We start from the raw sequence: 24,189 nt of genomic DNA, 5'->3' as shown, positions 1-24,189 counted from the left end.
AACACCATGAATTAGTCTAAATTGTGAGTTTTGGGGCTAGAAGGGTGTTTGACCCTTAAGTTAAAATACTTATTATACTTCTATAATCCTATTACCTTCTTTATAAATAGAGCTAATTCATAGTATACTCATGATATTATGTTAGATAAAGGATGGTATTTAGGTATTGGCAACATGATTAGTATGGTTAGTCTTATTTGGACTATTTAGGCTATCTTGGAATCGTAATATAGGTAGAATTGACTTAGTCGCTTATGATCTAGGTGGAATTGTTATCATAGGGCTAATTATGGCTTATTTAACATCTACAAATTAATTTAGATACATTATCCAAGAATGGGGTAAAATCTTGTCTTTAATGGATTTTGGGGAATAGAAGTGGGCTCCTCCAGCATACCTTAGCCCAGGACTGGTGTTAGCTTTGTAGACTTATATTCGTATGATAGCTTGTTAGGCATAGTATAGACTAATGAACCTCTAATAAAAGGTTGCTATATGACTTGGTGAATGGTAATAGTTTTCCCCTAATTATGATGTTATGGTTATTATAGTTATAATATTGTACCTAAGGCTGTGATTATGATGCTATGGTTATATCAGAGATACATTGGACCCAAGGCCATGGTTATGATATTGGTTGGGTTCTAGGAAGTATTCTATCCTTGTAAAGGAAGTTGTCATAATTTATACACATATTGATGCTTATAATTATATTTTTTGAATATTGGTGATGACATGCATAGATTTGGTACAATCATGATCACTTAGATGAAAAATGGTACATTTCCAACTAAAATTTAATTTTATTACTCTTTTCCTAAAAATGGACTTATTTTCACTTTTAACTTTTTAAATGGATTTCTTCATAATATGAATCATACCTATTAGAGAGTAGCTTATGAGCCTCTGAGACAAAAAAATAATGATTTGGAGATTTGTCTGAGAAAGATTTTGATCCACAGTAGTTATGCTACTATTTATCTCAATTGATAGATATTCCGACCCTTTCTATACTTTTATGATAATTTAGTCCCTAACTTTACCCCGGGCAATGAATTTAAAAACTTAAACTCTTTTAGCATAGTTCTAGCCCATACATTTTATGTGTACATAGTTATATATATTTAGTATTGGGGCAGAGTGGATTGATGATATTGTTGATGATATGATTTCTAGTTCAAGTCCGATGATTAATGATGAAATTAATGATTATTGGAGATCTTGGATCGGGACCAGGTTGGTGTATCCGAGTACTTTTGAACATCCTAAGGAATCCTTCATCTATGATCCGTCATGCCAGGAGAAGAGAGGTTGTCGTAGGTCCTGCCTTTGTGAACCCTCGATCTAGAGGAAGTGTTTACACTGGGTTACATCTCGGTACTCGGATTGGTTATGGTATTATGAACTTACATGAAATTGATTCTTGTATGCGCATTGCCTATCACTAATATGTTCCTATATCTATCAACATTATGGGGGGTTGTATAGGTATAAGTGATAAGTATGGCTTGGGGTATATACTATTTTGTATTGTATCTATCATCCTTATGGGAGTTGCATACCTATGGGCTCTGATTGTTGTTTACTGACTCTTGATTAAACTTATTGAGCCAATGGCGGTGAGGCTTATGAAAGGCTTGATTAGGTATTATTTTTTTTGGACTGCTATTTACTTTATATTGTTGTTGTTAGTATTATGGTTATTACGTGACAAGTTGACTATTGGATTGGTATTGAGATTTGAGATATGATTCTGATTTTTTCATCTTACAGTTATATTACTACACATAATTATCCCATGGTTAGGCATTCTAGCTTTCGAACATGATATTCTGATTCATTCATTTATGGTTGCTTTATTATGGTAATTATCTCATGTTTAGATGTATAGATTAGAGACCCTGATTAACTTAGCACTAATTTCCTACTATGATTGGGATGCTTGGAAATGCTAGTGTGATGACTTAGGTTGAACCTTGAGTTATCCTTTATATATATATATATATATATATATATATATATATATATATATATATGTATATATATATATGTAGCTATATTTATGTATATGTATATCTGTCTATGTGTAGCTATAGTATTACCATATATCTCTTCCTTCCTTCATTTATCCAAATTGTATATTTATTCCTTGGCCTTGTATACTATTATATATCCTTTTTTTGCTCTTTATTTGTATATTAGCCAGTGATAGATGGTATAGTGTTGAGATTCTTGAGTATGGCTAGAAGGGGATAGTCGTCCATAATACCTCCTTAGCCTTATTATGTTAGTTTCTTGAATATGAATAGGATAGTTTTTCCTTAATATCTCATTAGCTTTATTATATAGTTTGCTGGATGTTTGGTTGTAGTTTATATTTCTTCTTACATGTTATTATGTTTGCATTATTTTTGAAGCTCTATTTCCAGTTGCCTACTGAGTACCATGTGCTTGGTACTCATCTTATGCTTTCATAGCCTGCAAATTGAAGTATAGGTTCTCACTATTGTCGTGTGCATCCTACAGAGTAATTATGATTTGGAGACATAAGGTGAGCTCCAGGCATTCAGAGTATTTCTATTCTCCCTCTTATGTACTAGACTAGTCTCTATGTTGTATTCAGAGAAAGGTTGTATCAATATAATCACTTAGAATCTCATTTTGTAGTCTTATTACATTAGAAGCTCTTGTACTAATTCCACCAGTTTTTGTACGGTCTTATTTATTTTAGTGTTTTATTATATTTATTCCACATTCCTTTTTTTTCTCTTGGTAGTCCATTACTAATAGTTTTCGACTACTAGGTTGGTTTACCTAATGGTGGGTTATAGCAGGTGCCATCATGACCTAAGAAATTGGGTTGTAACAATGGGTACCATTGTACTCATATTAATGAGTAGATTGCTAATTTGATAGCTTGGCATTGTGGAAAGCTTCTCAAAGGGGAAATTCAACTATTTAGGCTAGGTTTATTATCCTCTTATATTGAGCTTGATTGTGGTATAAGTATGATATTATGCTAGTTTTGGGATGTGATTTAGGTCTTATAGATATATTTAGTATGGTTTGGTTCTTCTAGCTTATTAAGGAACAATTACTAGGTACAATTACCTTAACTACTTGTTCTTTATGTAGATTTACTATCATAGGGATAAATTATGGATAATTTAATATCTGGTAGTGAGATTAGATACCTTAACCTAGTTCGGGGTATAATTCATGTTAGAAAAAAATTTTGGGGATAAAAGTGGGCCTCTTCGGCTCATCTTAGGCTAGGATTACTATTAATTTCTTGTAGGATTTATAGGCCTTGCATATTATTTAATTTTATCCTTGAGCCCGAAGAGGTTTAGATTCATGATCCTTTATTAGGGATTGATGCTTGGGATACGATATTAGTTTCAGTTCAAATTTGATGATTTATGATACTAAGACCGATTATATTTTGGCATTATTGATGATACTAGTCCCGGTTCATGTCCAACATTCATGATAATAGTTTTGGTTCAAGTCTGACATATGAGATACTAGTTTTGATTCAAGTCCGATAGTATATCTATGATGGTTATGAAACCGGCTCGAATTTTATTTCTCTAATATGGAAGGATCCACAGTTATAATTTTGAGATATGGTTAATTTGGATAATTAAAGTTATTACTTCTCTTTGACTGCACCCTCCAGGCTTATGGGGCCCCACATTGGGTTATTAAGTTTATTGCACTTTCTGGCATATAGAGAACAGTTATGTAGGGTTAGTTATGCATTCACTTTATTGTTATCATCTTGGCTATTATCTATAGTATTTGGAGCATTACTTTAGGTTTTCTTTCTTACCTTGACTTAGCTTATTTACCTTGTATTTTATTATATTAACATTATGATTTAGCTCAGCCGGTTTATGATGCGTAATAAGTACCCATGGCTTTGGTACTCATATTACATTTTTATACCTTTTTGGTGTAGATTTGAGTACTAGTTGTCGCTGAGATTTGTGTTGTTCAGAGCTCAAAGACAAGGTGAGCTCTCAGAGTCATAGTTGACCTTTCTTCTTCTGTTTTGCTAGTCTTTCATTTTAGAGACTATTTTACATTGACTTGATAATACTTGTCTTCTTTGGTATTAGAGGCTCTTGTACCGACATTAGTAGGTTGTCGGATGTTGATTTTTCTTTATTTTTATTTTTTTATATCATTATCCTACAATTTGTGGCATTATAAACCTTTTACTTGCATAATTCTATCATTTATGCCACTTTTCACCAACTAGCCCATTGTCTATAGATCTAAGCTATGGTTTAACTTACCTACTGATGGGATAAACTAGGTACCATCATGAATCGTGAAATTGGGCCGTGAAAAAGTAGTATTAGAGCTCTAGCTATACCAGTATTGTTGGTACAAGATAAAATGTATAGTAGAGTTCCATAGATCGAAATGATGATGTTAACTTCTTATCTTTGAAAGGATATAGGACATTCTTAGAAGATCATCACATTCTTCATTCATTTTGTGCAAAGAGTTTGTGTTGGTGTCTATGATTCATTTGGTTTCACTATTTCCCATATGGCTAAGATGCGGGCCATTGCTACATGACATAAGGACCCCGAGTCTACTACTAGGGATCCTATCAGAGTACGCTAACAACCTAGAGGTCTAGGTAACCTGAGTGCATGACAAGGATACAAAACCTTTACCAGACCCTATTCCTACTCCCACATAAAAGATTCCTCTACTCTAGCCAGTTGTAGGCTAGGGCCCAACACAGGCTCTATTGGGATTTCTCTCTTTGTCACTACTCAGGGATACGTTTGTTCATATCTTGGGATTAGTTGATGGTGCACCCTCTGGTGGTGTTTACTCTATGAATTAGAGTTGAACTTAGAAAGGACCGTAACCTATAGCTATGAATCCTAGTGTTGAGGTTCGTCCAGTGCTGGTAGTTGCCTAACCTAATATGTCTGTTGAGGTGCAGAAGAGTTACGTAGATTCTTGAGATTTGCTCTGCCTAGATTTTTTGTTACACTGAGAAGCTTTTGAGTTCTTGGTGGCTTTTGAGAATAGGCTCCGTAATTTGAGACTAGTTGAGACTCGTGGTATGGATTGTACTACCTTTTAGTTGGATTTGGTATGTAGACACTGGTGGGGAGATTTTTTTAATTCCAAGCTAGTTGGATTTTCCCTTTTGACATGGACTCAATTTCTTAGGTATTATTCGAGAGGTATATGCATTATAGACTTAGAGATAATCTGATAGACTAGTTCTCAAGATTGGAGTAGGATATCATGACTATTGTGGAATATAAGGCTCGATTTTATGAGTTGGATAGGGATGCTACAACAATCGTATCTACTAAGTATGAATGGGTTTTGTGTTTTGTTTAGGTATTGAGACTTTCGCTCCATATGGAAACACAGAGATTAGTTGTTGTTGGTAGGTCTTGTGATGAGTTTTTTGATCATACTCAAAATATAAAGGAAATGTATTGAAGGCCCAAATGGGAAATGATAAGAGGCCGCAATATTAAGGTATTTTCAGTAGGAGTAAGAGTGGCTCACGTTTCAAAGACAATGGTTCTTAGGGTAAGAATCCTTCATGTTAATTTATCAACATCAGGGTCAGTCTAGTATCCCATTCATGTCGCACTTCAGATCACCGATGAAGGTTAGTCAAGCTACCGTGATCATCCTAGCTAGAGTAGTGGTCAACCTTTGAGAGCTTTATATTATTAATATTCTAGCCGAGGTGGTTATTTTGGTTTAACTAGATCTTTCGAGTTCTGTATAGTTCCTAGAGCGTGTTATGATTGTGGGGCCTTCAGCCATTGCTCTAGAGAGTGTCCCAATCATAGAGTGGTTTTTCCTGTAGAATAGAGTTTTCCACCAATTAGGGAAGTTCCACCTCTAGCTAGAGGTGGTATACAGGTATGTCGGGGTGGTCCTAGGGTGCTCATGGAGGTATTTATGTAGGTAAGATAGATGATTTAGGCACCCAACTAGGTAGAGAGCTAGGTTTGTTGTATACCATACATGGTATACCCGAGGTGGAGTCTTCAAATGCTGTTAATATAGGTACGATTCTAGTGTGCCATCAGCTGGATTTTGCTTTATTTGATCTAGGATGCACTTATTCTTATGTATCTACTTATTATGAGCCATATCTAGAGAAATCTTGAGATTTATTATCCGTGTTAGTATATGTATCTACTCTCGTGGGTGATTCCATAGTAATGGATCAAGTTTATAGATCATGTGTTATAACTTCTTAAGAGTTTAATACTCTTGCTATTCTTATTTATTAGATATGGGAGATTTTAATGTGATTCTGGGCATGAACTGGTTATCCCCCTATCATGTTATCTTGGATTATTTTGCCAACACCATTACCTTAGCTATACCTGGCATACCATCCGTTATATGGTAGGGATCTTTTGGCTGCAAGATAATTGGGATTATTTCTTATATTTAAGCTAAGAGACTTATATTAAGGGGTTGTGAGCCTTATCTCACTTATATTGTGATGCTAGTATGGAGAGTGGGAGACATCACCATGGAATTTTTTAATGGTTTACCCTGCACCTCCTATGGTTTTGATGGTATTTTGGGCATTATAGATCACTTGAAAAAATTAGAATATTTCATTCCTATTCACATGTCCTTCAGTACCGATAAGTTAGCTCGTATCTATGTTTGTGAGATAGTTCACCTGCATGGTGTGCTTGTGCTTATTATTTCAGATGGGGATTAATATTCACTTCTAGCTTCTAGAGAGCTTTACCGAAGGAGTTGGGTACCCAGATAGATCTTACCATAAATTTTCACCCTCATACCAACGAACAGTTGGAGTGGACTATTCAAGTTTTAAAGGATATGCTCTGATCTGTGTTATTGATTTTGGAGATCAGTGGGAGTAATACGTAGCATCGGTGGAATTCAGATCTAATAAAATCTACCATTTTAGTTTTTAGATGGGCCCATTTGAGGAATTATATGGTAGACATTGTCGATCCCTAATTGTATGGTCTGATACCTCTAAAATTAGACCCCATGGTATTGACTTGCTTCTGGAGTCGTTGGACAGAGTCAGGGTGGTTCAAGATAGGCTGAGGGTAGCACAGAGTAGACATATGTAATGAGCCTTTAGGTCATTATCCATATTTCCTCTCAGTTTCACTGTTAGAGTCATTCTATAGCTATCCCAAGTCATTTATGACTTGCATAAATCGATAGTTTGGTTATTAAGCAATTTGGTTATCGAGCAGTTTATTTCTTTTTTAGAGCCAATTCCCCATTTCGACGTCTTTGCTAGTTCCAAATGGCCATCAGACAACATCTTCAGCAAAATGATCTCAAATGCAAATTCTGACTGCGCTAACAACACTAGAATATTGATTTTAGGCTAGGTAGACCTTTGGTTCAGGTCCCAAGGCACCCGTGCTAATTTTGACCTATTGGTTAAATATTGGAAAATTAGGTGTGGTACTTATATTTGGTCGAAATGACCTCAGATGGAAAATACAACTTCTCCATTGCATTTGGAACGTCGAATTTAGTATGATTACATAGTTCATTCGAATAAATTAGATTCTAAATGAATCCCGAGGCCTTAGCAGAAACTTATAAAATTGTCCAAGTTTCAGGTGCTATCTGGTGCTGTATAGGATATTGCGATAGTACAATGGTGGATGACAATCTCCATACCGGCTCCTACACTCAAGTAGTGTGATCTCACACCCTGTTGTGTGATAACCATACCTGGACACCTGATATGGGTATAAAAGGATCCCTTAGGCTGAGTTTTTGCCATTTTCTACTCATCCTTCAGACCTAGAAACCCTATAAAAGTGTGCTATCTTGAAATTGTGTCTTAGGGATGACTTGGGAGCTTGATAAACATATATTTTCATAAATATCTTTGGATTAAAGGCAAGAATCCTTCAATTCCATGCTTGAATTTCTTGAATTTTTGACTATGGATCCAAATCACCCAAGCCGTGATTTTATCATAAAGATTGCTTGTTTATCACCCATTTTTAAGGGTTTTGATTCCATGAGCTTGATATCATGTTGGGTTGGCCATGAAAATGAGATTTCCATAAGGAAAACCAATATGGGTTTTTGGAATGATTTTTAGACCCAATGCACAATAGTGAAATATAGGTACCTTATGCTCGTATTGATAAGTAAATTATGTGTTTGATAGCTTGTCATCTTGAAGAGGTTTCTCGAAAGGGAAAAACAAAGGTTTAGCTGATTATTGAGATTTTTTCGGCATCAAGGTAGGCTGGGTTTTTTCCTTGATAGATTGAGCAATGTCATAGTATATTTGTCATATCTTGTTAGATTGGGATGGGTTTTATGTATTGATTGATGAGATGCAAAACTTGATTGATTTGGACCATTTAGGCTATAATGAATCTTAGAATTGAAAAGCTTGACTTGTTTCCCCATATCTTAGATGGAATAGACTTTATTTCTCATGCTTAGCATGAGAATGCCTTAGCTTACTCAATTTAGGTGAAATCCTCTAGTTGCTTATATTCAGAGTAAGTTGGCTTAGATAGATATACTAATGAATATTGCCTTAGTTTCATTGGACTTATTGAAAGTTGCTTGATTAGAATATCTAACTTATGTCTTATTGTGGCTTTCTATATATCTAAGAGTTGATTTAAATACCTTAGCCCAGTCCGGGGTAGAAATTGACTTAGAATGTATTTCGAGGATTTAGAAGTTGGCTATCTGACCCACCTTAAGGAAAAATTAAAGATTAGATCTCTTGAACCCTTATACACTTAGTGAATGCCTAGACTGCCCTCATGCGGCAATATTGATGAATTTTGGTACTTGTTAGTTATGATGAATGGCATTGGAAATAATGTTTAAGTGATTATACCTTATGTATTTTTTATTAGCTAAAGATTATGGTGAGCTATTGATTATGTTGTTGTGATTGGATATTGATTTGGCTAACGATTATGCTATCGAATGATCCCTTGACTATGATATGGCCAAAGACATAAGTTATGTTATCGGCTATGCTATAAATAAGCTATAAATTATGCCATAAATTTGCTATTTCTCAAGATAGTGATAAACTACCTTTATGCAAATGAATATGCTACTAATAGGCCATTGTTTATGATGTCACTTATAGGTATGCTCATGGTATAATTGACTAGACTTTTGGTTATGAAATGATAAGCCATTGTTTGCACTTTTGGTTAAGCCCTAAGCCCTTGTTCAGGCTAGTATTTGGGATGTTGACTATAATATTGATCATGTTATGGTCATGCTTGATAATTAGGGTAATAATTATACTAGAAATCTTCCTTATTGTCGATATTTTACATGTTAAGGTTAACGGTGCTAAAAGGCACACTAATTGTCTATATGTGAAGTTATTATACAATTATGCTTGGACTCATGATACTTCATTATATGATTACTTGTGCTAATGCTTTTCTACTTTCGGCATGGAATAGATAAAGATGTTGGTGTTGAAGATATGTGAACCAGGTAAAACCTGAGGATAGTTTATAATATTCATGTTATATATATATATATATATATATACACTTAATGATAATGCAACATTGATGATGAATGAGGAATTATAGAGATATGCTCTTTTGCTTCTCCTTTTATGTTTATTTACATTAACCCTCACGGGGCTTGTTCTTTACTTTAGCTCTCGTAAGGCTTCTTATTATTTATATATACTAATGTGAATATTATGATGATACCCGTAAAGGACGGAGGACATTATGATGATACGATGTTACTCGGTAAGACTAGAGAATATTATGATATTTTATGATACCCGACAAGGTCGGAGGATATTACGATGACACGCTGATACCCAAAAAGGCTGGAGAATATTAAGATGATAAGATGTTACCCAACAAGACCGAAGGATAATATGATGATACCCGATAAGGCCGGAGGATGTTATGATTATACGATGTTATCCAACAAGTGATGACTCTCAACTTACACATCAATTTAAGTGCAACACTGTCGTTGTCAATATATTTATACAACTAGGAGTTGGGGTCAAATATACGAGGAACAATGAGAGTGGCGATTGAGTAAGTCCAAAATAATAGTTGTTTGCTAGGGTCAAAGCTATAGTACAAAATAGTTTAGGGGCTTCTCAATCTTGTTGAATGTAAAGGTAATTCTTGGGCTTCTAAGGGACTAATTTAAGACTAAGAATATTTAGAGTATAATCAATCAGGCATGGATCTTGGTATTATGTTTTCCTAGGGGCAAGTTATTCATGGGAACATAATGATTCGGTGCAAGTTCTAATTGTTAATGATGTGGTAGGCTAGGTTTAAAGTCCTTGAGGCTAGTTTCTCAACAAAACTCAAAGATATCACTCATTGACTCTTTCAAGTACCCAATTAGTATGTCAATTAAAGCCACCCAATGCCTCAATTAGGTACCCCTATTTCTAGGATAGTACCTAAGGGATAGTCAACCTCATAATCACCCTTATGTCTAAGATAGTGACAATTAGCAAACTATGACCACAAATTGTCCACTATTTCCTTGGTTCCCACATACCTTTTTCAAGGATGATATAGTTTCCAAAAGTTCACCCAAACACCTCTTTCAAGGATGGTTTGAGCTTTCAAGATTTTAGGATTTTCACCCATCAAACCTATTTGGGTATTTAGGGATTTCACCTACAAAATCCCAACAAATTTGATTAAGAAATAGTAGAACCCATCATCAATAAACTAGAATCTACACAAATACATCACAATCCACACACAATTGCACCCTAATAAAGCATACCCTCAAGAGGTGGATCTAGCACATCATAAGAATAATGAAAACAAATATACCAAGATGTCCATCAAAGGTATTCATATGAAAAATAAATAGATGAAAAAACACACTTTAGACTCAAATGAATCTTCAATAGAAAAAGCCAAATCTATACTTTAGAGTTTCTCTAATTATTTTTTGCCTCAAATTTGTTTAAATTTAAGCTCCAAGCTCCAAGAAAATATAAAAACCCTAAAATAAGGATGAGGTTCTAATTGGGATTAGTAGAACAAAGGATTATAAATCCTCCTCCCAATAGTTCCAATTAGGAATACCGAGGGACTCTAAATCTTTGTGTTCACTAAAAATTCTCAGGTTTGAGGTTCCAATTAGGATTGGTAGACCAAAGAACTATAAATCCTTGTTCTACCAGTTCCAACTAGGAATACCAGGGGTAGGTAGGTTGTAGAATTATGGATGTTTCATGGATGAGGGTTTTGAGCTTTATATGGGAATTTGGGGTCAACTATTTTCTTTTATAATTTTTCACTTAGTTGAAAATCCCTCTATCATGTGATCGCATGTGGATATACCGCGATCTCTAAATTCTTCAAGTAATTGTAGCCTATTGACTTCTTGACTAACCACGATCGCAATGGTAACTCCGCGATTGCGGTACCTGAGGCCCAGCCTGCACAAGTTTTCTAGATTTTACACTTCTCTTACAACTTTTATTATTTTCCAGCTCATTCCACTTTTTTTCATCTCATCAGCTGTGTAAATATAAAAAATGGGTATTAGTGCATTTAAATTAGAAAGTAGCCTCATTCATACCTTTAAAGAACTATAGTGTAGGTACAAATCAGATGTTAATGAGTGGTAAATTTACCACTCATCAACAAGACCAGGGGATGTTATGATGATACAATCATACTCGGTGAGACCGAAAAATGATTATGATGATGTTCCTATATGTACATCTACCAGTTCGAGTCTAGCTACCCCTATGAATGGAAATTATATATTCATATATGCTCGTGTATAGCTGGGTATAATATTTATATTAGAGATGATGGTTATAGTCTCTTAGTGATAAAGGTATAAAATTGTATAGTTTTTTATTTAAGGTTGAAAAGATGATTAGTGGTGAATATTAATTAAGAGGTCAATAAAGACTTATGGATAGCTGAACCCTAGCAATAATAAGGACTATTCGTATTGATGACTAGTAATAATGATGATTGAGCTTTAATGATGTTTAGAAGAAATAAAGACTTGTAGCGACATGATTAGTTGATATAGTGATTTAGTCGATGATGATGACTAGTTGCCAAATGAGGATGGATTAGTGATGCTAGTTAATAAATGGTGTTTAGTCAAAAATGAATACCAAATAATTTGTGATTAGCGATTATTGGATAAAAAGTGATTAGTAAGCTTGTGATGGCTAGAAATAAATACTGGCTAGTTGATAAATATAGTTTAGTGATGAATTTTTGCTAGATGCTAGATCTTGACTAGTTGGTGAATAATGGCTAGTTGTTGATCTATGAATAGTTATTATGTGGTGAATAGTTGATAAATAACCATTCATGGTTACATGCTAATTAGTGAGTAATTGGATTAGTTTATAAGTGTATCGAGGATATGTTTGTCTAATTGATAGTATTGTTATGGTTATGAATATATTGTCATATGTTGTTCAATTATTAATGTTGATTGTAATTGAGGAATGTTGGTAAACTTTTGATTGATGATAATATTGGAATGTTGAAAATGACCCATTGATGGTAAGTGTGGAATGATGGTTAAAAATGATGGAGTCTGGATATATTGTTGATTAGATTTCCTTACATTTCTCTTAGGTGTACTCTTTAGTGGTATGGGACATTGTGATGAGTTCTTTACTTTATGCACCAGTTGGCGTATATAAGCAAACTTTGTACTTTTCATTGCTTGTGTTGATGCTTTATAATGCATTATTATTCTGAATTATCTATTTCTTATGTAAAATGATATTGGCATGCATTGATGACTTATGTTATATTGCTATTCTAATATTTATTACTTATTATGTACAACAATATTAGCATGTGTTGAAGCCTTATGTTATACTATTATTCTAATTTGATTACTTTTTATATGCGTGATGATGGAGATAATTTAGGTTCGATTCTGTACCTTGACATAGATAAGACTATCTTGTATTTTATCATTCTTATATCATGATTTAGCTCAATTGACCGATGATGCCTACTGAGTACCTATTGTTTTGGTATTCACACTATACTTTTGTACCTTTTTAGTGCGGATTCGAGTACTAGTTATCGTTGTTGATTGTTGTTCGTGCAGTGATTCACTTTCAGAGATAGGGTAAGCTCTTGGAATTTGAGTTGCCCAATCACCTCTATCTTTAGTATTCAAGACAAATGTATTGACTACTCCAGACTTTGAATTGTATTAATATTATTAGATGCTCTTATACTGGCTCTACCAGGTTTTGGGATTGGTATCTTGTTTGTTTATTCATCTATTTACAACACTTTATTTATTTATAACTTGTGTTAATTGAATTTAGGCTACGTTGGGCATTCCTTACCGAATTAACCCATTGTATTAGCTATGGGTTATGGTATCGGCTACCTACTTTTGAGATTTTATAGGTGCCATCATGATTCATAAATTAGGTCATGACAACAGAAGGCTTACGCAAATTGTAGACTCTGTGCCTTGAGGTTTGGATTTAGAGATCGAGTATTACTTTTATTATCACCCATGAAGGGTGTGATGAGGTTTGGGAGGAATGGCAAGCTCAGAACCAGATACATTGGACCTTCTGAGATCTTTCGTACAGTTGGAGAGGTGGCTTATGAGTTAACCTTATCCATAGATTTTGGTATTGTTCATCATGTTTTCCATATTTCTATGTTGAGACGCTACATTCCCTATGATTCTCATGTGCTTCAGTGGGACTCAGATTAGTTTGATGAGAGATTCATATTCGTGAAGGAGCTGGTGTTCATATTAGCCAGGGATGTCAGGTGGTTGCGCTCTAGGGAGATTTCTATAGTTAAGTTTTAGTTGAAGCACCACCCTCTAAGGAGGTTACTTGGGAAATTGAGAGCGAGGATACAGTCCTAGTATCTTCACTTTCTCGAGCCTTCAGGTGTATCCTAACCTTTTATTTTCACCGATAAAAGTTCTTTTATTAGTGGATATTGCAATGACCTCTAGGACATTTTTTGTATTTGCATGAATTTTTTCTTATTTTAGCTTTCCGATAGCTACCCCAAGTCATTTATGACTTGCTGGAGATGACAATTTAGTTACTGGGAAGTTAGTTTGGTTTTTAGATAGAATTTCTTATTTTGAAGTCTTCTTTGGTAAGAATAGGCTATCTAGGGGAAACTCCTATTTGAAAACCTCCTATACAAATTTCGACAATCCCATCTGCTATGAAACATTTATTTTAGGCTAGGGGAATTTTGAGGTTTGGGTCCTAAGACTTCCAAACCCATTTTGGGCTATTGGCCGAAAGTTGATAAAAATGAACCATGGGTGTGGGGCCCATATTTTATCAAAATTATCCCGAATGGAAATTTTGATGGTGCCATTGAATTAAAAAATTTGAATTTGATGGGGTACCATAGTTTGTATGCATTAAAAAGATTCTGAAAGAATCTTGAGGGGTCGGTGGAGACTTGGAATTTTCCAAGTCTCAGCTAATGCATCACTTAGCTGGTGCATCTGCTAAAGTGCCAATTGGTTTTCTTTAAAGGAGGAAGCTTAAGCGGCTATCCTATCTCTTAAGAGACCAAGCTTTCCAGCTGTCCCACTAATGTGGTTCCCAGTTAAATCAGCCTAGGTTTTTTCACTTGAAAAATTCTTGAGCTTTGGGCTCACTGCCTTGGTCACGACTCCTGAGATGTGATTATGGGTCGTAGGGCCCTAGTCGTAACTAAATCAAAAACTTTGTGGAAAGGTTTAGTCTAAGTACGAGTGGCTCACTATGAGCCCTGAGGATATGTTACGAGTCGTAGGTTCAAATCATAGGATATCCTGTTCTCAATTCATCTAGGTTCTGCGTTGCTCATAAATATACTCTACGAGTCATAATATCTCCTTATAAGTGAGTTAGTGGAGTCTTAATGAGGGAAATGTATGGGGGTCCTAGTCACTGTCTTAGTTATGACTCGGGGTCATGAATCATAAGGTATGGGTATGATTCAAGGGGTTGACTCGTAGCCAAACATGAGTTTTTCTAGATTTTAAGTTAAGAGCACTCTCCCACTTTAACCCCTTGGACCCTATTACTTAATCCTTCCTTGGTTATGGCATAAGGTAATATACTTGCAAGCTCTAATTTTGGTATGACGATACTAATGGTTAATGCCTGATAAAAAGACTCCTTGGTAAATGGTTCGAAATGTGTAAGAGGGTCGAGTAGCAAAGCCATTAAAGGTGGGGTCTCGGGGGGGGGGGGGACCGACACTGGAAACTCACATTTGTCGATATGAGGATGGTCTTACTGACTGTATGCATGATGTCACACTTTATATTTTTGGAAATGTACTATTCATACAAGATTCTTTCTCCGGTCATGAAGCTAACACGCACATTTTCCCCTTTAGTAAGGGGAGCTAAACTAATATAGCTCGTGGGTGGTTTTAGGATAGTCAAGCTACTCAGCCTAGGTTAGGGATTTAAATGCATGATAAACTTTTCTCCCCATTAAAAAACCATATTTATATATACGCATATGTGTGTCTATTTTTTATTGCATATGGTTATTAATTTGGTATAAAAACTATGTCATTATCTTATCTTTATCCCTAAGTTATATGCTAGTGTTCACTCTGCTAACCGTCTTCTGGCTCTTTATCCCATGCAATGCAAGAACTGGCTATACTACTATTCCTCTTACTTAGTGACTTGTATTTGGGGGCATCTTTGAGTCAGATTGAAGTGGTGAGCTTCTATACTCTGAAAGACTCCATTTCATGCTATGAAATTCTATCCATTATTGTTATTTCTTTGGTTATGGTTTTGGCTATTGTCGGGGGCATGTCCCGACCAGATGTTCTTTGATTCTAGTTAGAGGATTTTTCAGGCTACTATGGGCATGGGTGGTGTTGGTATTAGTGTTAGCCTTGGTATTGGTATTGGCATTGGGATTGGTATTGGTTGGACATTTGGTTGTGGCTGTTTGGTTATAATTATAGACTTACTATATTGTCTTTAGATTATTATTGCTTTATCTTGTTATATGTTTGGAATTTATCTGACATAGGGTGTAGGGTGGTCAACAGTGGGGCATTGGGGGTGGTTTCTTGTCCTGGTGGACTTGAGATACCCGACATGACTAGGCCCTGGTTTTGGTCATGTAAGTTACCCCACCTAACGCCATAGTTTTTGTCATGGCTTGACACATCATTTTGTATTTTTGATTCCTTTTCTCCTTTTCTGATCTAAAATAAAAATATATAACTAAGCTATTACATTATATTCATGGGTTTCCTACCACACAACACCTTATTTCATGTCGCGGCATGACCCAACCCAGCTTCTTTCATCTTCAAATGTGATGGATGTCTAGTGCCTATGTACCTGGTCAACCCAATAATGCTTGACTCTCTGCCCATTTACCAAGAATGTAGCACTTTTTTCATCATGCCAAAGTTCAACAGCTCCATGTGGATCCATTTTGATAAGCTCAAAGGGTCCAGACCACTTGGACCTCAGTTTACCTGGATACAGCTTCAACCTCAAATTGAATAGAAACACTTGTTGGCCAAGCTCAAAGATTCGAGTCATAATTTTCTTATCATGCCATTTTTTGGTCTTTTCCTTATACAATTTTGCATTCTGAAAGGCATGTAAGCAAAACTCGTTGAGTTCACTCAATTGTAACAGTCTTTTCTCTCCTAATAACTTCATATCAATATTCAGTTTCTTCACTGCCCAATAAGCCTAATACTCAAGCTCTGTGGGCAAGTGACACGCTTTCCAATATACTAAAAAAAGGAGAGGTCCCAATAGGAATTTTATAGGCTTTCCTATATGCCCATAGTGCATCATCCAACTTAACTAACCAATCTTTACGCTGACTATTAACAGTCTTCTGCAGAATCTGCTTGATATCTCTGTTTGAGACTTCTACTTGACCACTCGTTTGTGGATGATACGCAGTGGCCACCTTAGGTCTGACTCTATATTTCACCAAAAAGTTTTTGAACCAATGATTCACAAAATGTATTTCTCCATCACTAATGATTGCCCTGGGTATGCCAAAATGAGAAAATATATTCTTCGTGACAAATTTCATCACCACCCTAGAATTATTAGTGGGGAGTCCTACAGCCTCTATCCACTTGGACACATAATCTATAGCGACCAAAATTACAGCTTACCAACCGATTGTGGAAATGGACCCATAAAGTCAATCCCCCATCCATTGAAAATCTCGACTTCAAGAATATTATTTAGGGGTATTTCATGGATCCTCAAAATAGTGCCCATTCTATGGCATTGATCATATTCCCTAACATAAGCTATAATATCTCTGAACAATCTAAGCCAAAAGAATCCTAACTGTAATACCTTTCTTGTTGTCAGTTCATTGCCTGGATGACCTCCATGATGTGATGAATGACAACTTTCTAGCACCTGTTTAGATTCTGATTCTTAAAGACATCTTCTCATAATTCTATCAATACTTTATTTTAACATATAAGGCTCATCTCACCTATATGAATGAGAATCACAGAACAACTTCTTCTTCTATTTACTTATGGCATCTGAAGGATATGTACCACAAACCAACAAAGTAACAATATAAGCATACCATGGAACCTCTAATACATCCAGCTTCATGAGCATGACTCTCAAGCCTTAATGGTCAGCCATTTGATTTTCAGCTCCTTTTTTGTCATGAACATCCAAATCAAATTCTTGGAGTAGAAGAATCAACTTGATCAACCCAGGCTTTGAATCTTACTTTTTGAACAAATACCAAATGGAAACATGATCCATATGAACAATTACCTTTGTGCCCACCAAGTATGCTCTGTATTTATCAAATACATAGATGAGTGCCAACATCTCTTTCTTTGTGAATGTATAACTGACATGGGCTACATCTAAGTTTTTATTTGCATAGTAGATAGAGTAAAGTACCTTATTTTTGCATTTCCCCAATACTGCCCCAATAACATATCACAAGCATCACACATCAGCTCGAACAGTAATGCATAATTAGGAGAAATTAGAATAAGTGTTTCTATCAATCTTTTTTTAAGTTCTAAAATAGTTTCTGACACTCAGCCCAGAGTCAAACTTTACCCCTTTCTTTAGAAGTTTGTACATTGGACTTGTTATCTTTAGAAGTCTTTGATAAAGCGTCTGTAAATTCTATATGCTCGAGAAATCTTCTAACACCATTCACTAACATCAAATATGGTAGCTTTTCAATGACCTCTATATTAGCTCTGTCTATGTCAAGTCCTCTGTGTGACATCTTATGAACAAGGATGATACCTTCCTTGACCAAAATTAGTACTTCTCCTAATTTGATACAAGGTTAGTCTCTTCACAGAGAGCCAAGACCCTATCTATGTTATGAAAACACACATCAAATGAATTACCAAACATGGAAAAATCATCAACAAATACCTCTACAAAATCCTACACCATATCATAGAAGATAGCCATCATGCATCTTTGGAAAGTCACAGGTGCATTACAAATAACAAAGGTCATACATCTGAATGTATAAGTACCATAAGGATAGGTGAATATTGTCTTCTCCTAATTTTCTGGAGCTATGGCTATCTGATTATAACCTGAATACCCATCAAGAAAGCAGTAATGTTCTTGTCCCGCTAATATGTCCAGTATTTAATCAATGAAGAGAATAGTATATTGATCATTTTAAGTGGCATCATTCAAATTCCTGTTATCTATATAGACCCTCCACCCAGTAACTGTACGAGTTGGAATAAAATCATTATTCATATTGGTCACAACAGTCATCCCTTTTTTCTTTAGAACATATTACACAGGGCTGACTCATTTACTATCTGATATGGGATAAACTATCAAAACTATAAGCCACTTAATGAATTCTTTCCTGGCTACTTTTTTCATATAGGATTCAGTCTTTGCTGATGTTTCAGACTTAATTTATATCCCTCCTCCATCAATATCTTATGCATATAGAAAGCAGGATTGATTCATATGATATTTGACATTTGCCATCAGATTACCTTTTTCCTTCTCATTGGTACTGTCAATTCCTCTTTCACCTACATATCAGATAAACCTGTGGACAAAATCATAACCAAAGGCTAATCCTCACCAAGGAAAGCATATTTCTAATGAGAGGGTAGATCTTTAAGATCTAGCTTAGGGTCTTCATTTATAGATGCCTTGGGAGAGGGACCAATTGGTATGTTCAATGACTCAAATTTAGGCTTTCTTAAAATAATGCTTGCCACATAAAAAGTTGTACCATTTTAACTGCTTCAACATCACCAAATGGATCATATCCCACCAGTACTTGCTCTACGGGATTCTTGGACGTAATAAGGTGAAAGTCAGACTCAATATCCAAGAATGTAAGAGCAGATAGTTTATCATATAGTGCAGGCAAATTTATTGCCTTGTACACGTCAAACACCTCGACCTTGTCATATGCACCCATGGTCAACTTTTCTACAACTACATCAATTAATGAATGCCTGATTTCTATAAAGTGACATCACAAAATAAATGAACTTCTAGATTAGCATCAAAATAAAGAATAATGAAATCCATCTAGAAGATAAGTGACCCTATTTGCATCAATACATCTTCAACAATTCCATTTGGTCTGGCAAGTGAACAATTAGCTAACTGCAAAACAACTATGGTAGTTCTTGGGCTGCCTACACCCATCTTTTGGAACAACGATGTTGGCATAAGATTAATGCTTTCCCTAAGATCACATTTACGCCGAGCACTTATTAGTTGCCCGATTATACTCTGAATGGTGAAGCTTCTTGGATCTTTTATTTTTGTACGCAACCTATTCTAGATCCGTGATGTGCACTCCTCAGTTAGTTCCATGGTAGCATATTCAGTTAGGCGGTTCTTATTGGCCACGATATCCTTTATGTACTTAGCATACTTTGAGACACTATGCAAAACATCAATAAGGGTCAAATTAATATGAACCTATTTCAATACATCAATAAACATCTTGTAACAAGCCTCCTCTTAGTGTTTTTGTGAACTTTGTAGGAAAGGTGGAGGTGGCATCACTCTTTCCACCTTGGTTCCAATGCTTTGAACATTATCATCTACATCTTTCTCTTTATTATTTATTATTTCCCTATCAGTAATATTGTGATTCGCCTACTTAGGTTGTAACTACTTCAGCTACAGTCTATTCCTAGTAGTGATTGCATTCACCTATTCTTGATTTGGCTCAGTATTACTAGGTAAATCTCCCCGTGGCCTAATGTTCTGTGCACCTGCAATCTGACACATTTAAACCTCTATGTTCTTTATAATCATTTGTTGGTTCTTAATATATGCTACCAACTATGCTTGAGTATCCATATTCTGATTTAGCGTCTCTTCAATATTATTTGTTTGAATTGTGGCTTGATTCCCTGGAATATAATACTGCTGATTTTGATTCATTGGCCAATGGATTGATTTGCATTTTATGCCTAATTTCCACCCTATGAAAAATTGTAATAGTTCTGCCAGTTAGGATTTTAAGTATTACCAAAGTTCTGTTGTCCTTACCAATTAACATTTCCCACATAATTAATAGACTCTAGGTTAGCTACGCAAGCATCAGTTGTATGATCACTGCTCCTACAATCCTCGAACCCAGTCTAAGCCTGATAAACTACATTTGTTGTTGCTGGTGTGGACTGTGTCTCCCAAATTCATATTACTGAGTTGTGTATTTAGAACATTCTTTAATCCAAAAATCTATGATAATATAGCCATAAAATGATCAACCTTCAACAAACCTGCAACCTTCTTTGGAGCACTTCTTTAGTTAGCATGCCACTCAGGATTACCCTATGAAATCCAATTCTGCAGTATGTATAATTCATCATACGTCTTCTAAATAGCTTTCTTATCTGTTGATAAATCTAGGTGAATCTTGGTGTTTGGATCAAGACACTTAATAAACGTTTGTACCAACAAATCATTAGTTTGATGATGATGAGGGAATTTACTGAGCATAGCCTTGAATATTTCTCTAGTTTGGTAAAGATTCTCTCCATCTTTCTGCCTGAAACTTAAAATCTCACTTCTCGAATATGTTGTCTTCCTAGATAAAAGGAATCAAATAAGGAATTTCTAAGACAGATCATCCTAATAAGTGATGGAGTTTGGTGGTTCAACCATAACCACCTCTTTTCTTCCCCCAGCAAAGAAAATATAAAAAGAGTCAATCCGACATAATCAGTAGATACACCAGTAGGAATGTAGGTATTACTAATCTACTGAAAATTCTGTATGTGATGCTTTGGGTCTTCATGGGATAAACTTGAGAACTACCTACTCGAGTTCAAGAGTTGCACCATATTCTACTTGAATTCAACCTGATCACCCACATCTGTCTTGTAGATACTATTAGTATCATAGTTTTTAAGTAGGATTGGCACTTCATGAATGGGTCTAGCTTCTTCTTGAGTAGGAGTAGCTGGAACAACCAGAGATAGAGCTACTAAAGGTGGAGCAATTGGAGCATTAGTATTAGGATCCCTCTAATCTCCCATTTGAATTTTTTGAGTTGGGTATTGAAGTGTTGTTTCTCTTTTCCTTTGGTGAAATATATGCTCAGGTTCCAAATAACGCTCAACCAATCCTTTCTCTCTTGCCAGTCCGATACTTCTCTTTTCCTACAAAAGTTAGCTGCTACGATAAAGTTGCTAACACTTAGATTTATTATCATAAGTAAAAAATTCGAAAATTACTATTTATTTGAGTCCCCGACAAAAGTGCCAAAAAACTAGTTGCGGTCTATCACGCATGCAAGTACACTTGATTGTACAAGTAATATAGTGACTCAAAGAATTGGATATCATAGAAGCGAGGACTACTTTATTAGTAATTTAGTTAATTTTAGTTTTGACAATAATGTATTCAAGTGTTTCAGAGTATCAAATTAGGTTGACCAATTTGATGAATAATTTAACAACTAAACAAATAATAAAGTATGTCAATCACAAGTAAGAGAGGTTGTAAACAATATGAGAACAAATTCCTGGATTGAGGGACTCCTAAATATCATATAAATCTCTATCCTTATCGTGGTCATGTTGATTATCGTGTTATTGATTTGCAGGGCTTATATTATGGTCATGGTTTTTTAAGCCTCTAATCTTCTACCTAAAGGACATTACAACAATATGGTTGGGTGAGGATGCAATAATCCATTTAGATACTTTAAGTTATTTTTCTACAATTGAACCAAACAAGGCTTCTAGGTATATTCCCATCCTAGTCACTACTTCCCATTCTTTATTATGTAGAAGAATGAGAACTTGCTCCTTTAACTCTTTGATCTATCCCTATGATTATACTTTCGGATTCACAGAGGAATTATAGATGTATTCTAATAGTGGCCATTCATTAAAATAGTAGAGAAAAGAGAATAAGAACAACCCATATGATAAATCAATTGTAACCACACTAAAGATATATAAATATAAACATGTTCTTGGCCTCAACCCACGAATAAGGGTGTTTAGCCACTCATGTTCATAATCAACATCAATGAAATATAATAAATCATACTAAGGTTACTATTTGAAACATGAAAGTACAAAGGACCCTAAGAGAACTCTCATAATTATTTTTCCCTTTGCTGTATATATTCAAAGATGTCCTAATTTGTGTTTAAGTGTTCCTTTATAATGGGGCATAATCTACACGAAATCTTCTCTTTACCTCTATAAAGAGGTAATCACAAACACTAGGGTCCGTGACTTGGGGCTATCACAGACCCTCACTGGCATTTGACTTGCTAAAATAATCAAACTATGAGATGCGGTGGTCATAGCGGAGATTAGGATCAGTGACTCGGCGGGCCTCTTGCGGACCCTCACTAGAAATTATCATCTGATACTTATTCTCCACCACTTTTTTCTATGTTTTCAAAATTTTTTCTAGTGTCTTCGTGTTTAGCATGTCACTCCAAATGCTTCAAAAGTTAATCTCCTTAATATATCATCAAAGCACATCCAATTTTATCACAATCAAGCCCTGCAATATCTAATCATGTCCATTTTGCTAGAGAATACAATCATATCTCAAACACAACATAATTACCATATTTTATCTCGTAAAACAAGTCTAAATATGGATTAATGTTGGAATTTTTGCCTTGTGGCCATTGGGAACCAACAGAGACTTCCAAATGAGGAATTGGTTCTATAAAACAAACAAACTGCCTAGTAACTGAATGGTCAGTCCCAACAAGTGATAAATAACTTGGGAAGCTATGGAGAATCTCAAATGACAAAGATAATTGAAAATATGAGAAATAACATGAAGTGTCATTACAGAACCCTTTAGTATAAGGTTTACTATATTTAGTAAATTGGATCATAGTTTCCCCTATTATATTATTAATAATATACCAGTTATATATTATTAGGCTTGAGGCTATTGTTACGATACTAGTTAGAATCCAGGTAATTAATCTATAACTATAAAGGATGTGTATTTAGGATATAGACCCATAGACGATTAGGATTGTATTAGATGGATACTGGTGGTGGAATGCATAGATCACGGTACATTCATGGTCACTTAGTGGTACTATTCTGTCCAAAAACATGATTAAACTATTGTTTCCTAAAGAGGTATTTATTCCAAAATTTCACTTTTAAAATAAATTATTTTATAACAAGAATCATACCAACTAAATATATTATTTATGAGGTTTTGGGAATTAGATCGAGATTTACTACGGTCCATTGATTATCCATTTTTTACCACTACTATTTACTTCGATCGAGAGAGACTTTGCCTCTTTCTACTCTATGATACTGATTTAGACTCGGTGTTGATCTTGGGAAATAGATATAACATACACTTTCTTATCAAAGATTAAAGTCCCTGCACTTATAAATACACATCTCATTGTAACTATATGGATTAGAATAATTATGGTGATGAAAATCCTAGACCAAGACCAAGTAGTGTATATGGATATTCTTGAATCCCCATTCGACCCCTTCATTTATGAACCATAGTTTTGGAGAAGATAGGTTACCTTAGGTTTTGATTTTGTAAACCATTGAGGTGGAGGAGGTATATAGAGTTCGTATGTTGTGGAACATGGATCAGATATGGTACTATGAATTTACTTTGCATTCATTCATTCATATTCATTGCCCA

The 24,189-nt window shown here is 35.1% G+C and overlaps 1 non-coding gene across 1 annotated transcript; it reads left to right on the top strand.

Moving 5' to 3' along the window:
• The first annotated feature begins 20,992 nt into the window (after window positions 1-20,992).
• Window positions 20,993-21,099, top strand: LOC124897343. Its single transcript, XR_007054065.1, has one exon. It is a non-coding gene; the product is annotated as a small nucleolar RNA R71 (small nucleolar RNA).
• The last annotated feature ends 3,090 nt before the right edge of the window (window positions 21,100-24,189 follow it).

The sequence above is a fragment of the Capsicum annuum genome, chromosome 3 (genome assembly GCF_002878395.1).
Source record: "Capsicum annuum cultivar UCD-10X-F1 chromosome 3, UCD10Xv1.1, whole genome shotgun sequence".
In the NCBI taxonomy this organism is placed as follows: Eukaryota; Viridiplantae; Streptophyta; class Magnoliopsida; order Solanales; family Solanaceae; genus Capsicum; species Capsicum annuum.
Note: the sequence above shows the minus strand (reverse complement) of the source record. Positions and strands in the feature narration are given on the sequence as shown.